The sequence below is a fragment of the Calonectris borealis genome, chromosome 4, assembly GCF_964195595.1.
Source record: "Calonectris borealis chromosome 4, bCalBor7.hap1.2, whole genome shotgun sequence".
Taxonomy (NCBI): Eukaryota; Metazoa; Chordata; class Aves; order Procellariiformes; family Procellariidae; genus Calonectris; species Calonectris borealis.
Window position 1 is genome coordinate 38872920 of NC_134315.1, and position 14986 is coordinate 38887905.

The window sequence follows — 14986 nt, forward strand, 5'->3', positions numbered from 1 at the left end:
CAAGGGCATTAGCATGAGGAAACTTGTCCAAAATTAAGTCACTGCTCCAAAACATTCAGGCATGAAGCTTACCAGGACATAGCTGTGTGCTTTAACAGAGAAAGTGTATATTTTCTCCCACAGTAGAACATGTTAATTAAAAGAAAAAAAAAATTCAAATCTTAAGAAAGACATTGCAATTGGAAAATGTAATCCCAAATAGTTCAACTTTGACAAGCCTTCAACAGAATGGTTTTGAAAAGGAAAAAGTTATGCAACCATAAAAATACTTAAAATCTCAAACCACAGTAAGCAAATGCAAACTTATTTATTACAAACGTACGCTCATTGAAGTCCAGCTAAATGGTGCAGCACATTCAGGCTGCACAATCATGATGACAAGAGAAGACGAGAACTAGCTAGTGGAAGACAGACAGCAGTTCCTACCTGATAAATGGGTGAGGACAAGCCACCATCCAGTGTTTACCCAGTGCTTAACCTGTTCTAGTACGGTGCACTCTGCTAAAGATTTCAGAGTTTGGGCATGGACAGAGATATGCCTAATCCTATGTTTGTACATCTTTTGATAGGAATTTAACTGATAGATCATAGGAATTTAATTGATTCTGATTGTAGTACCTTTTTTTCTCTTCTCACTGTCTTTCCTCACTGCCCAATTTATCTCTCTAAAACTATAATAATAATAACAACAACAACCACCAATAATACTTAGCTTTTACACACCCTGCTGTTCTTACTGTGGTGAAATTCCATTTGAACTCAATGGGAGTTTTGTCTGAGCAAGCACTACAGGATTCTCTCCTTGATTTATAAAGAACAATTCACCACAGCATCTAGATGTTATTTTGAAAAATTAAAAATAGATTACACAAAGCTACTCACAATGAGTGCTATTTAACAGACTACTATTATCACTAAGAATACATTGGTAATCTTGGAGCTGGTGGCAGCAGGAGCATTTGATTTTTCTATTTTTATGATTAACCTCAGTAGGGAATATTTTGCCTTTTTTCCTGGTATGTCTATTTTACAGACTCCTCATAAGTTAACAAGACCGTTACTGAAGAGTGATCTCTATAGGTTTATTCTTCAAAGCACAGTAAAACTTAATTTAATCACAGCTTCAAAATATCATACAATAAAACTAATTTAATTACACTTAGCAATGGCCAGTAGTCTCATTAAAATGCTAATGAGGCTTATAATTATTAAATGGCTTAATGATTGTTAATAGAAATAAATGACAAAATAAAGCTTAAGCAGAAAGTCAGAATGCCCTCAGGTAATTTTTCTTAGTGGCAGTTTCACGTGATATAGTTTCTTTGTAGTATTCAGAAAAACAAGGCAGATTAAAGTTTGAGGTAAGAGGATACAAGAGAGAAGAATGCAGTTGGACATGTAGCCAATCCATTGTCTCCTCTTAAAATATTTAAATATAGCTGATATAAACTTTACTTGTCTCGAATTTTTTAGAATATTTGTTTTCATATCATGTGCCAAATATGGAAAATTTGAACATAGATCTAAAACTCACAAAGAAATCCAATTCACAAGAAGTATTTTTCTGACACTATTTGTAAAGTAGTGTGATAATATTAGCATCTGTATGAAAACCACCACAACGGAGAATAAAAATGGGACCTGTAAATACTCAGAGACAGAGCTAAAGATTATTCTGTATTATTTTAAAAAATATATTTAAAAAAAATACAGGTACTGATTGTAAGATCCATTCCCATGGCCAGAAGGAAAAGGAATTCAGCCGCTGAGTTATGAGAAAAGGAGAGCTATAATCTTTGTGTCTTCCTTATATCTAGTAATATGTATAGGAAAATCACAAAGCATGCTGGTCTTTCAAGGTAAAATATTAATGGAGATGAACGGACTTTGACAAAGCTTATGCTAGGGTATAAGGTGAGAAGGAGATTGGGTGTTTCGGAAATGAGAAATACTTGACTCAAATCAAAAGCAGCATTTGCACACACAATTTGCCACATATTCAAAAGATGCTGTTCATGTCCTAAAATGAAAACACATTTCAAAACCTCAAAAGGCAACCGTTGTCATTTGGCCAAATGTAAAGCAGCCTCCCCATCCCCACATTTTGACAGCAATTCTGTGGCTCCAGGAGTGTCAGGCAGAGAGCAATGTGAGCAGCTCCAGCTCAGAAACAGACACTAGCGCTGAGCTCGACTGCAGTAGCTCACTGTGTTAGTGGTGAGGAATTCCCTGAGCTCTTATTAAGGGGGGTTTCAGAGCCAGCAGGCAGCCGGGGAACTTCTCCCGGAGGCTTATCAATAGTGACAAGGAAGGAAAAGCAAAGGACCAAAGCAAATGAAAGCCAAGCAACCTTGCCTGCTTTTTGGGTCTTCTAAGGTGACTACACTGACAAAAAATGCCCACTGAATGGCTTCTCTGATCCTCCGGTAAGATATATTTGTGTCTTCAGGACATAATGTTAAGGTACAGCATATTCCAACCATGCACATTATTCACAACTAAAAAAGAAAGTGGAAGGCACAGCCTTGCCAGACAGAAGCGACCATCGGCACTGGAACGGCTGGCACTTGGCTCTTCCAGCGATCCGGCCCCGTTAAAGAGAAACAAAACCTTTCACAGCTTCAGAAAATAAGTCTCCCTCCTCTTCAGGACCACCTTTTATAAGACAGATGCATATATCATTATTTCTTCATTCCTATAAGCACTGTTTCTCGTTGAAGTACATTCAGTCATCCTTCTAATCAAGAGAATGTTATCACACATCAGCACCTCATCAAAGGGGAGAAAAAGTTATAAAATCAAAGTCTCCGTACCAGTAGAAAACTGAGTGAAAGTAATACGCATTAATTTAGCAATCTAAATCAGCAGTTATTAAAAAAAAAATCTCATTTTGGGAGACCAATAAACTTAGAATCTAAACTGTTCTACCCTGTTCTCCAATCTGTTATTTTTTCTTCATCAACTGTAACACTTCCTAGGTCAAAGTTCACTTGATGTCAAAATGTAACACTGAATGTCATTTTAATCTCAGAGGTGAATGTAGTCACTTTGCATATGCCTTGGCATATGCCTTTCCTGTATTATATTTTTGAAATACTGAAAAATAAATGTTTCTGGGTACGTGCCTAGTCAGGCACTACCAAAATCCATTTTGATTATGCTAGAATCCAAACAGTCTCTAAGTGATTCTCTTGGGGAAAAGTATTAGTTAATGAAGACTTTTCCAGGATATCCTACTGGACTGGGAATAATTCACCCAGTAACTTTATTCATTTATAGCAGACAGCAACTGGAATTGCTGTGCTCTCCCTTTAGCAATTCATCTGCAGAGAAAATTCGTAAACATAGATTTATTCATTTGGCTGGAGGTTATCAGTAGCTTTCAGATATTTGGAGTTTTGCTCAAGGCAAATGCTAAGGAACAGTTTGGGGCACATCCCGAATACTACATTGCCGTAAAATTAAATAAACATGCCTCAGTCAGTCATACTTAGGCAACTGCCCAAATGAAAACTAAAGCTTTGACAAGTAATAATTTCTGCCTGGTTCACAACAGAATGGAGGAATTAGACAAGACGTAGGGTTTCCCTTTTGTTAAATTTTTGAAGTTAATGTGTTATTTCATATAGTTTCTGAAACTGGAAAAAAAGGAGAAGAAAAAGTGATTTCTCAGTTGGATGTAAAAAAATGAAACCACTTAGCATCATTGAAATAATATGGGAGGATCGGGAATGGATAATCAGGAAATCTATGGGAAGAAAGAAAAGGAATCAGTATGAAGACAGGACTATGGTAAAAATTTCATTTGCGGTACAATAGAGAAATAGAAATGTTAATACCTAAGATGTCCTCGCTCGTGGAGAATCTAAGATAGGTCAATGACAAATGCAAGTGTTATAGCAAGGAAAATTGTGGTTTTGTGGGATAATATACTAACTGCTGGACAAAAGCAAACGGAAACCTTCCTTGTGATAAGGCATTTCAGACTTCTGTTCTCCTTTCTCCATACCCAGGAAAGTATGGCCTGCTATCTCCATCTTGGTGGTTTATTCCGTCACCCCTGGAGCCTTGGAAACCGTTTCTGAGTACTTTGGTCTACCATTTAGTGACTGATCAAAAATCAGGCTGGGCTATTTGCTGTGTTAAATGAGCTTAGACTGTATATTTATGGATCAAAGAAGCTCTTCTGTTGTATTTCCAGTGTAAAGTTGTTTTTCTGTAATAGTCCTACTTAGCAATGGTAAAATAATTAGCTGTCTATAGTCAATTCTTTATCCAGTTTTTCTGTCAGATATATAAAGGACTGAAAGCACTTAATTGTTCATGTACATTTTCCCTAAGATATGGAAATATGGGGCGGGGTGTGGGGGTAATCGCTTTACACAAGTGCAGTGACACTGAGTTATTGCACCAGGCTTGTTGTCCATTTTGGATATTCTGTATCGATGGAAAAAGTTATCTGCAGGGCTCAGATTATAAAGTCAGTAGAGAAAAACTGTTACAGGTGAGGCCTTGTATTCAAACTACAGTACAGTTTCTTTCCATAAATCAGAATGATTTAAAGATAAATGTGATAGTTAATCTTTTTTTTTCAGAGAATTTGCATTTCCATTATAATCATTACTGAAAGAGTCTTGGAATGTTTTCCTGAAGAACAGAAATATTTTGTTTCACATTGTCAATCCTTAGAATGACAAATACAAAAGAGTTGATAATGATAGCTTATTCTCTGGTTCCTTGTTTTAATGAAATCAACACCTGTTGAGATTAAACTTGACAAAGAAGTTTCCCTGCAAAAAACATATTTCAGGGTAAGCCTAATGAGGTAAAGGTGATTTAAGGCCAGTTTATGGAGGTATTTACACTATTCTTTGTGCCTGAACTAATCAGATGCAGACAAGACCATATCAACACAGGAAAGACAGAAAAAAAAAAAAACCCAAAACAAAACACAAAGCAGTTAGGAGAACAAGAAGAGAGTTTTTGAGAAGGTGGTTTGGGAAATCCAGGTCATGCATATGATATCAAATGCTCAGGACCACCTCAGGAACTGGAGAAATTTTTCCTACCAAGCTCCTAAAGGAAGTTAGATTATTAAAACCACACGGGAATAACTAACAGACTAATTAGACCACTGTATAGTGACCCACAGCAGAAGTCCAGAAATAGAGTGATGACTTCTGTCTCTGTAGGAAGAAATCAGTCAGGTTGCTGTTCCCAGAAATGGGAAGGAAGGTTGGGCTCAGGAGGTCCAAAACAGAACATGTAAAATAGCGTAGCTTGAGTAAAAGGGCAGTGAAGATGAAAAGGTGAAATCTTTTGAAAATTTCATTAGCTTAAATAAAAGACAAAAGAATTGGGAAGCTATGTTGGCTTTAAAAATTCTGAATGGGAATAGATTATTCCTCGAGTACAAAAACACCCTGAGGTGAGGGCAGAGATGGCCCATCTCATAGCCAAGGGCCTCACCTACTTAGAGCTGATATAAGGTTCTGCCTGCTGCACCATTCTGGCATGTTGATTCCTAAGGAAGCTTCTGTTAGAGACAATTAATATTTAATCCAGTGACATGACTTTCAGTAATCAAAAGACCCTTTCTCAGGATTTCTCAAAAAACAATTAATGTATAAAATCACTTCAGTTATTCTAAATCCGGTCTTACGGGAAATTTATCTTACTCCAGAGTCCTCCTCCAAGAGCCTTGTCTTTGGAAGTTCAGTAGCATGGAGATCCTAGCATAGGTCCTCCATGGGGTGAGAGGAGAAGCACACATAATGATTTAATTCTAAAAATAGACTCAGCAAAACTGAGTGGTAATAGATTGGCAAGTAATTACATTCTTAGTAAAAATATGCAGGTAAATCACATTCACTTATGTGCAGAAAGCTTCTATAGTAATTATGACTCATCTGAAAACCTATTTAAATCATTTGTTTTAAATCTTAGATGAGGCTTAAGTGATGTGCATTCCTTTGCATTCCCCAAGTGCAGTCCTTTGTAAAGGATCCAATTTTATTCTAAGAGTTCGCTCCTAAAGGAGTGAGCAAAAAATAAGCTGTTAATATTCTGTCAACAAGTACATAAAATAAGTTCTGCTGTGCATTTGCAGGGGGAAGGGAAGAACAGATATTATATAGTAATGTTTTGAAATAAAGAAACTAAATACATCAAGTATTTGACAGAGACATAGATATTGGTCTCTCCAGATCCCACACATATAGGAGATTCCAAGATTATTGGAAGCTATTGAGATTCCAAGATGTACAGCATCAAATGCACACTATGAGTTTTTAAATATGATATTTTTTCTTCTACATGTGACTTGAATTAGTAAAATAAGATTAGATTTTAGAAAATGAAGTCTTAGAGGAAAATCCGGAAATGTCGAAACTCAAAAATAGATAAAAAGTATATTCTTACTTAGGTAAAATCAGAGAAACTTTTTTTATTCCTACTGAAAAAAAGTTAAGATAACAGAAGTATTAAACTGAAGAGCAGATCCAGAAGAATCTCCAAAAGACATTGTATAACCTGCATGTTTGTGAATGCCTTTTACCCAGTAGCATGCACTTTAACTATAAAGCCACGGAACTGAACCCTATTTTGGCAAGCACTAGACCAACACAGAGCAAAAATACCTGGCGTGAATCGGTTTTGTTATTAGTTTTATATAACGAGGCAAAGCAAAAGGGTAAAGGAAGACTATGAAGCATGAGGAAATAATAACACATTATTAATATACATGATGATAGTCAGTGCTTTCAAGACATCAGCAGCCTAATTATTGTCAAGTAAACAGTAGTGTGGATATTTATAGGAAAGTTCTCCCATGTGAGAAAGCATGGAAGTGCTAGTTTGAAAATGTAACAAGAAGGTGATAGAAGGTGGCACCGTAATGTATTATTTCTTTTTTGTACTTTTACAGAACGTGAATATACCACTTGAGTGTGGTACAGATCCTTCAGTTCTCACTGGCCCAGTTAGTGCAGAATGCCATCACACTGCTTCAGTCTGGAAGCAGCGTGCCTGCATTGCTGTATTTTAGCTTATAAATCCTCTTTCCTCCCTGCAAACATGAATGTCTTCTTTTCTGGTCTAAATTGTTGCTGCCTGAGAGCTGTGCCTATCCACTCACTGTACTCCCCATTGCTTCCAGCACCAAGTTTAGTTTCCAGTTCAGCTGGAATTTACTTGCAGCAAATATTCACAAGGTCCATCTGCTGCAATTGTAAATCTGTCTCCCAGTCTCCCTATACCTTGTAACCAAGCTCTAACTTGTACTTATTTGGTCCTTTATCAGAATATTCTTTACCAATGACTTTTAGCACGACTTTTAGTCAGTATTTGACTGAGAACCGGGGATGAAGGTGTCAGACACCAACAGCAGTCCTCTAACTGCAGCTGAGAAAGAAAACACATTTGGAACATAGAGTTACGGTTGAATAAGAGAGGTGAAAAAAAAACCCCAAACAAATGACTAGAAGGCATCTCCTCAGACACACCAATACCAAATTGTACCTTAGATATAACTAGGTTTTTGTATTTATTTCCTCTGTTGAAAAACTGGTTCAGACCTTCACATATATTATAATCAAAACTTATATTCCAGACAAGGTGTTCTAAAGCACACTGATTATTTGTCCATTTGTATTTCATCTGCTGCATCTTCATTAGTTATTTTTTTCATAGCTACAATGGCGTGATGGCTTGTATCTGTTGAATACCTATTTAACTGCAGAAATTTTTCCTTTCAGTTCCTCTATACTACTAACTGTGTTATCACATACATTTTCATCCTGGTCCTTATCAAGGAAGATTCTCAAAGCTGGGGTATTACAAAAAGTTACTAGCTTGCTTCTACCTTTTGTGTCATCCTCCATGAAAATACTAATTGACCATCCAAGTCTTTAGAAACTCTGCCCGTTAACTTCTCTTCAGTGCAAGATAAAAGTCCAGAGTGTTGTCTTGCCCTTTCTTTTATCCACATTACAGTTACTCTAACCTCTATGTTTACTAATTTTCTATCAGTAGACACTTTCATTGTATTCAGTAAGGCGTCACTACATTAAATGCTTTGTTGAAGACCAGATTGATAAGATCTATCCTTTTTGTCTCATCTAGAAATTGGTTCAAATAAATGTTGTGTATACAGATGTGTGCATAATTTCATTTTATTGCAAGTTATTGATGGGTCTCCAGGTCTAAAACCAGATATAGCCAAAAGCATTTTTTTTTTATTTTAAAACTGTATTTCGTGTGTCTCACATTTCAATGGTTTTATGGCAGTATATAAACCAATACAACTGGTTAATATCACAGAACGCAGTAATGAAAAACACATAAGTGCAACTTCATGCACCTGTGTGTGTGTATATATACTTATGATTCTGTCGTGGTTTAACCTGGCAGGCAGCCAAATACCACGCAGCCGCTCACTCACTCCCCCCGCCCCCCCAGCGGGACAGGGAGAGAATCGGAAGGGTAAGAGTGAGAAAAACTCGTGGGTTGAGATAAAGACAGTTTAATAGAACAGAAAAGGGAGAATAATGATAATAAATAATGATAGAATATACAAAATGAGTGATGCACAATGCAATTGCTCACCACCCGCGCTGACCGATAACCAAGTAGCGATCGGTACTTCCTGGATCACGCCTACCCTTCATATACTGAGCATGACGTCACATGGTATGGAATACCCCATTGGCCAGCTGGGCTGGCTGTCCTGATTATGTTCCCTCCCATCTTGTGTACCTAGCTCAGTCCTTGGACTAGGAGGGCACTTAGCAACAACTGAAAACATCAGTGTGTTATCAACATTCTCCTCATACTAAATCCAAAACACAGCACTAGGAAGAAATTTAACCCTATCCCAGCCGAAACCAGGACAGATTCATATTTTAAAATTCATGGATCTTTTAGGATATCCAAAGAGGTAACACTTATTTTAAGAGTTGCTACAATAAATATAAATACCTGCCTATAGCACTAACATGTGGAAAACTATGATGACAGCAGAGAAGATGGGATTTACTCATCTAGCTTAAAAAAGGTAGCCAAACAAAATAAAAAAAAGTATCCATAACAAAAGTATAACAAAATCTGACTCAGAATTGTAGGCTTCTGTAAAACATCGTGCAGATCATAATGCAGAAATCCCATACTAACTAGGATTATGTCCAGGTTCACAACCTCTTATGAATTATGGGGTTTTTTTTCACTCAGAACAAGGGTATATGAAAAAGCTTTGATTGGATTGCAAGTTTGAAGCTATTACCTAACACAAGGAACATACTAATTTTTAGCAGGGCATCTTGAAGATGCCACAGTCAAACAAGAGAATGATATTTGAAAAAGATACAGCTGAACTTTTTGATATCTTCAAGTAAAGCATTTTAACTTCAGATCTCTTAATGTTACTTCTGTTTAAAAACTTCATGTCGCGGTTTAACCTGGCAGGCAGCCAAACCCCACGCAGCCACTCGCTCACTCCCCCCCGCCAGTGGGATGGGGAGAGAATCGGAAGGGTAAGAGTGAGAAAAACTCATGGGCTGAGATAAAGACAGTTTAATAGTACAGAAAAGAGAAAATAATAATAATAATGATAGAATATACAAAATGAGTGATGCACAATGCAATTGCTCACCACCCACGCTGACCGATAACCAAGTAGCGATCGGTACTTCCTGGATCACGCCTACCGTTCATATACTGAGCATGACGTCACATGGTATGGAATACCCCATTGGCCAGCTGGGCTGGCTGTCCTGATCATGTTCCCTCCCATCTTGTGTACCTAGCTCAGTCAGTAGGCACGGGAGCTGCCCTTGGACTAGGAGGGCACTTAGCAACAACTGAAAACATCAGTGTGTTATCAACATTCTCCTCATACTAAATCCAAAACACAGCACTAGGAAGAAATTTAACCCTATCCCAGCCGAAACCAGGACACTTCACTAAATACGTCAGCAGACTTAAGCTTGGATTCAGCCAATAAATTAAAGTGTAATATGCAATAGTTTGAGAAAACACAATAGCAATAAGCCATTTCCTGTATTTTTTCCGTCTTCTATAGTGACTATGGAAAAGGATTTTTTATTTTTACACTTTTTTATCTTCCCTCTTTTCTAAATTTAAGCTCAGCTTTAAGGCACAGCAGAAATAAAAATAGTACTACGTTCCTCATTCATCAAAGTATCGAACACTGTTTTATAAGTAGTTTCATTCAAGTTCATCGGTTTAGAAAGAAATATATACATGTGTGTTTCTGTATAAGTCAGCATCTTCTGCCAGTTAAGTTGTGAAAACTCTTCTAAATTGCTCCTATAAAAAACAAAGAACAATGGTTTGGTTTTGGTGTTTTGTTTTGTTTCAGGGGAAGGAAAGAAATCCCAAGTTTTCTGTGGAATAAGAACTAGATCACTAGCATCTGTGACTCTATGAATATGATAATTTTCTTGATATCCTTACACCAGTTTCAGAACCAACTGAGCTGAATAAAAAAATACTTTCTCGATAAGCCCTGAATAAGGGCCTATAAATCCATACTTCCAAAGGAAAACTTTTCACTTTTTACTTCCTGGTTGTGTTTTGGTTTTTTGGTTTTTTTTTTTTTTTTTTTAGACATTTTAAAGTAGCCACAGTATGTAAGATGTTACAGATTGAAAAAAAACTAAATTTTCTGGGATTTGGTGTTTGTTTGACCATAGCACATTTAATGTGAAACAGGACATGAACAAGAGAAATCTAATTTAATACAAAGGATTATTCAGTACTATCTTTCAGTGGCATGGATAGAAGTCATCAATTCTAACGTATCCTGCTAAAGAAATAAATTTTCTAATAGTTGGTCAGAAATTTAGATGAAAGGAGATGATGATCTCAGTTTAAGTTCCTAAAGCATAAGTGAATCTCTTCCTTATGAGTAGCCTTAGTGAATAGACAGGGCAGAATAAGGACAAAAACTAAACCACTAAGTCATCTTTTAAGTCATCCTTGAAAAACTGGGACACAATACTAAGAGTACAGAAACTTGCACTACCAATTCTTTTACTGTATTTATAGACACTGATTTGACAGTGGGAGTCTATCGACAGATCTAGTGACAGCTATGTCACACTTTGAAGACAGATAATATCATAAGGTATACTTTAATACCTCCTTTCTATCCTGACTGATTCACGAATATAAATTTTTTTAAGAATCACAGACCAGATCTTAGACCACAGTTTATGAGTTGCAGACAAAACAGAGTAGTTGTTAAAGAGCAGCCCAAGGATACATTCACACAGGATGTAAGAAATTAGTAATGTTAATATGATGCTTTACCTTTATCAAGCTTACTTTTCTTATACCTAAAATATACTTTAGCAATCATCCTAGAGATAATTATGAGAGAAGAGATTTAAATAATCTTTTCCCTCCCACACTTTCTAATCTGTTTGGACTGAGAGCTTCTTTAGCAAACATTGATTATTATTCTCTGATTGTACAAGGTCTAGTGCTGGGGGAATGATCTTAATGTGCACCTTTTAGATTTTATTGGACTATAAACAGCAATATTATAAATTATTTTTAAGAGTTTTGCATCATAATGCAATGTAACTTATCAACTCTCCTCACTCATCTCTGCCCTATCTAAACCTGAGATTATTTTCAACACAACTTCAGTATGACATTTAGAATGACTTTTTTACTCTTAACTGAGTTATATAAATCTAATCAAATTATAAAACCTTTACTAAAAAGAGCTATACAACTAGGCTTACTCTTAAACTTTTATATAAAGTAGCAGAGACTAGTTTGCTATTTTAAATTTAATATTTCTCTAAAATGAAATCCTTTTTCAATTTAATCATGAACAAAGAAAAATTAATGCATTGTCTATGGAATCCATGTATTTTTGAACATATTCTACAAAGTGTTGAGAATGATCCAGGTTTTCAGAGGATAAATTGTTAATGAAAAGTCTACCTTGAAAAAGTAGCCAATTTCTCGTTGCCTACAAAATAAGTGATCATCATTGGCACCAAGTGGTGATTCATGAAGATAGCTTTTGACTGTGATGGATGAACAACTTAAATGTATACTGGCCAAGATTATAAAAACCAAAGTGACAAAGACAAGACATATTTTTGCAAAAGACTCAATGAACAGAAAATCAAATCCCAGTACAAAAAAACAGTGGTTTAGCTTAGCTTAGCATAAGCCTAAGTTCTAAGATGAGCTTCCCCAAGTCTGAAGATCATGAAACAACAACAAAAGATGGAGCTTGTGGTTTTTCCCCATGGAGAAGTTTTTCTGTTCTCTCTTCATAAATTCTTAAGCAGCACAAGAGAAAGAGTTTCTCTGTCTTTCTCCTCTATGGTAGCTAAAATTATCATTTACTTTTACAGAATTAAGAACATGAAGTTCTTTATATGCCCCCTGTCCCCTCCATATTGTTGTGTTAACTAAAGAATCCAAAGGGCCTCATAAATAGTTATGTTTGTTCTGCTCTCAATTACAGCTGAGGATTAGGTGGAGCTCACATAATGACTTTATTAATTTTATTATTATAAAGTATTACTCTGCTTCTTATTTTTACCAACGTTCCTATTTCTACCCCCTCCAAACTACTCTTCATTTACAAGTTTAATTTTAACTCTCCTCCAAGAGGTTCCACTGTCTGATCCAAAGTTTTTTTGATATAGTCCAGTTGCATAACCTCGGCTCAGAGAAAATTGCTTAATTATGCAGAAGAACTTTGAGAAAGTCCACAGAAAACAGCTACAAATGGTAAGAAAGGTAATACTGCAAGCAGAGGTTAGACTGTTGAGACAGGGATAGCTGCCCAAAGATTCAAGAAGAAAAATTCTTATAGAGAAAGGTATGAAATCCTGAAGAAAACTGAAAGAGTTGCAAGACAACAACTCAGCAGCATCAAAGATCAGTCTGAGTAAACATGGACATAAGGTCTCACATGGGGGTTGGCAAGCATATTGATGCTTACCCTACAGGCTCATTAGTCCTAGCTAGATATTGTGTATATGGGGCAATAACTAATTGCTTTATACTTTCAAATTGCGTATATCCTGCTAGCAGAGTTTGTTTGCAAATGGGAAAAAGTAAATGTGAGATGAGCATCCTGCAACAAAAAAAAAAAAAAAAAAGCCCCAAACATAATTCCTTAGCATGTAATTAGAAAGAACAGAAAAAGAAAAACCTAAACCAGTAATGAATAGTGAAAAGCATCTATAGACTTCACCCAAACACTTCATGGAGCATGTCAATGATTTGGCACTGCATACTGCTCAATGGCTTGACCATTAGCACACTATCTCAAAGGCCTTTGTTTAGAAGATGCCTCCCAGGTTGTGATTTCCATATTATGTTTTAAGGAAATAAGTATATCATGGTAATCATTCTTTATTAAGGAATTTCATTTAAGTGAGATGGTATATCAGAAACCAGGTATATCAGCATTCTGCACTCTTTTTGTTGAACGAATATTTTTAATTATAACCTTGTAATAAAAAGTCTACACTCCAGTGACATGAAATAATCAGAGTTTAGAAACTACTTCAGGTCTATTGCAGATACCACAGAAGAGGTCAAGAGTTTAGGGCTTTTTACGTGTGTGTGAAAGAGAGGCTTATTTATTCTGAAATAATTATATTTGTTTTAGAAGTGTAGTAATATCACTGCTACAATGTTGTTCTAAGAGATAATAAAATTGTACTATCATAATACAATACTTAGCCTGTGGACTTACAGTTTAGCCGCCTGGAAATCAGGTTATTTTCATGTAAACGGAGGTGCAATTATGTTACTATTCTTGTATAAACAGACTCTTCCCCCAACAATTTGGAAGTTATAACTGAAATCTGGTAATGAACATGGGATAATAAACGGATCCTTGATTTACATTTCCATCCTCCAATTTTTGACCTTTTCTCAGTTTGAAATGTTTTTCAGTATTATTTAGATGATTCAGAGCCTCCAAGTCATAGTAGCCTCTGTCAGGATTTTGTTGGGCAGTCAGAATTGTTATAGAAGTACGTATTGCTTTAAGCTCTAAAAACATCTGATAAGTCTCCTGCTGGGCTAGTAGAAAGCGGTAGTTTCATTGACAAAGACAAATTTCCCACAGCCTCAGTGCTAGAAGTGCTCTTGACAGGCTGTTTGTAGGCTGTAGCGATAGCGAATAAGAGTACCTTCCAAAAACTTTCATCCCTCAGTTCTTCCAGTATGAGAACTTGACCGTGAGTGCATCATCATGGGTATGTCATGGGGCTATAAGATAGCTTTTATAATAAATTTCATATTTAAAATCAGATTTAAAATTTTTTTAAAACCTAATAATAATGCACTAAAATACAAAAAGGGTGATATAGGCGAAGAACTAATTTCCCAAAGTGTAACTTAGAATATTGCCACTATTTCTCTTGTGGTATTTTATGCTATGTAATAATGAGTTTTACAGTACTATAAATGAAGTAGAAAAGCATTGATTGACATGGATAAAGTACATCTCTTGTTGGTGACCAGCTGCCTGGTCATATATTGAATAACAGTATTTTCAGAATTTAAAAATACAATAAATATTGCAGTAAGGTATTTTAAATTTGCAAAATTGCTGATGAAGGAAAGTATACTTTTGAATTAACAGCACAACATACATTAACTTAAAGGATATTGCTCAGTAGTTTATGTTCTGAGTGAGTTTGCACAAAACATGAGAAAAGTTTCATGGAGGAAAAGAACAGCTTTCAAAGTATCTCTACTCATCTCAGTCTCCTGCGACTCCTTGTCTCTGAAAGGAGAGTTTCAAGCATTCCTTGTCTCTAGAAACACTGATTCCTACACATTGCTTGTTCCAGACAAGTTCAGCACATTTTATACAGCAAAGAAACACCTGTCAAACATATAGTCTGTAAAAAGTTTACTTTTAATCTCAAACACTATATTGAATAAATGAAAACTTCAAATGGAGCTCTAGGGACAA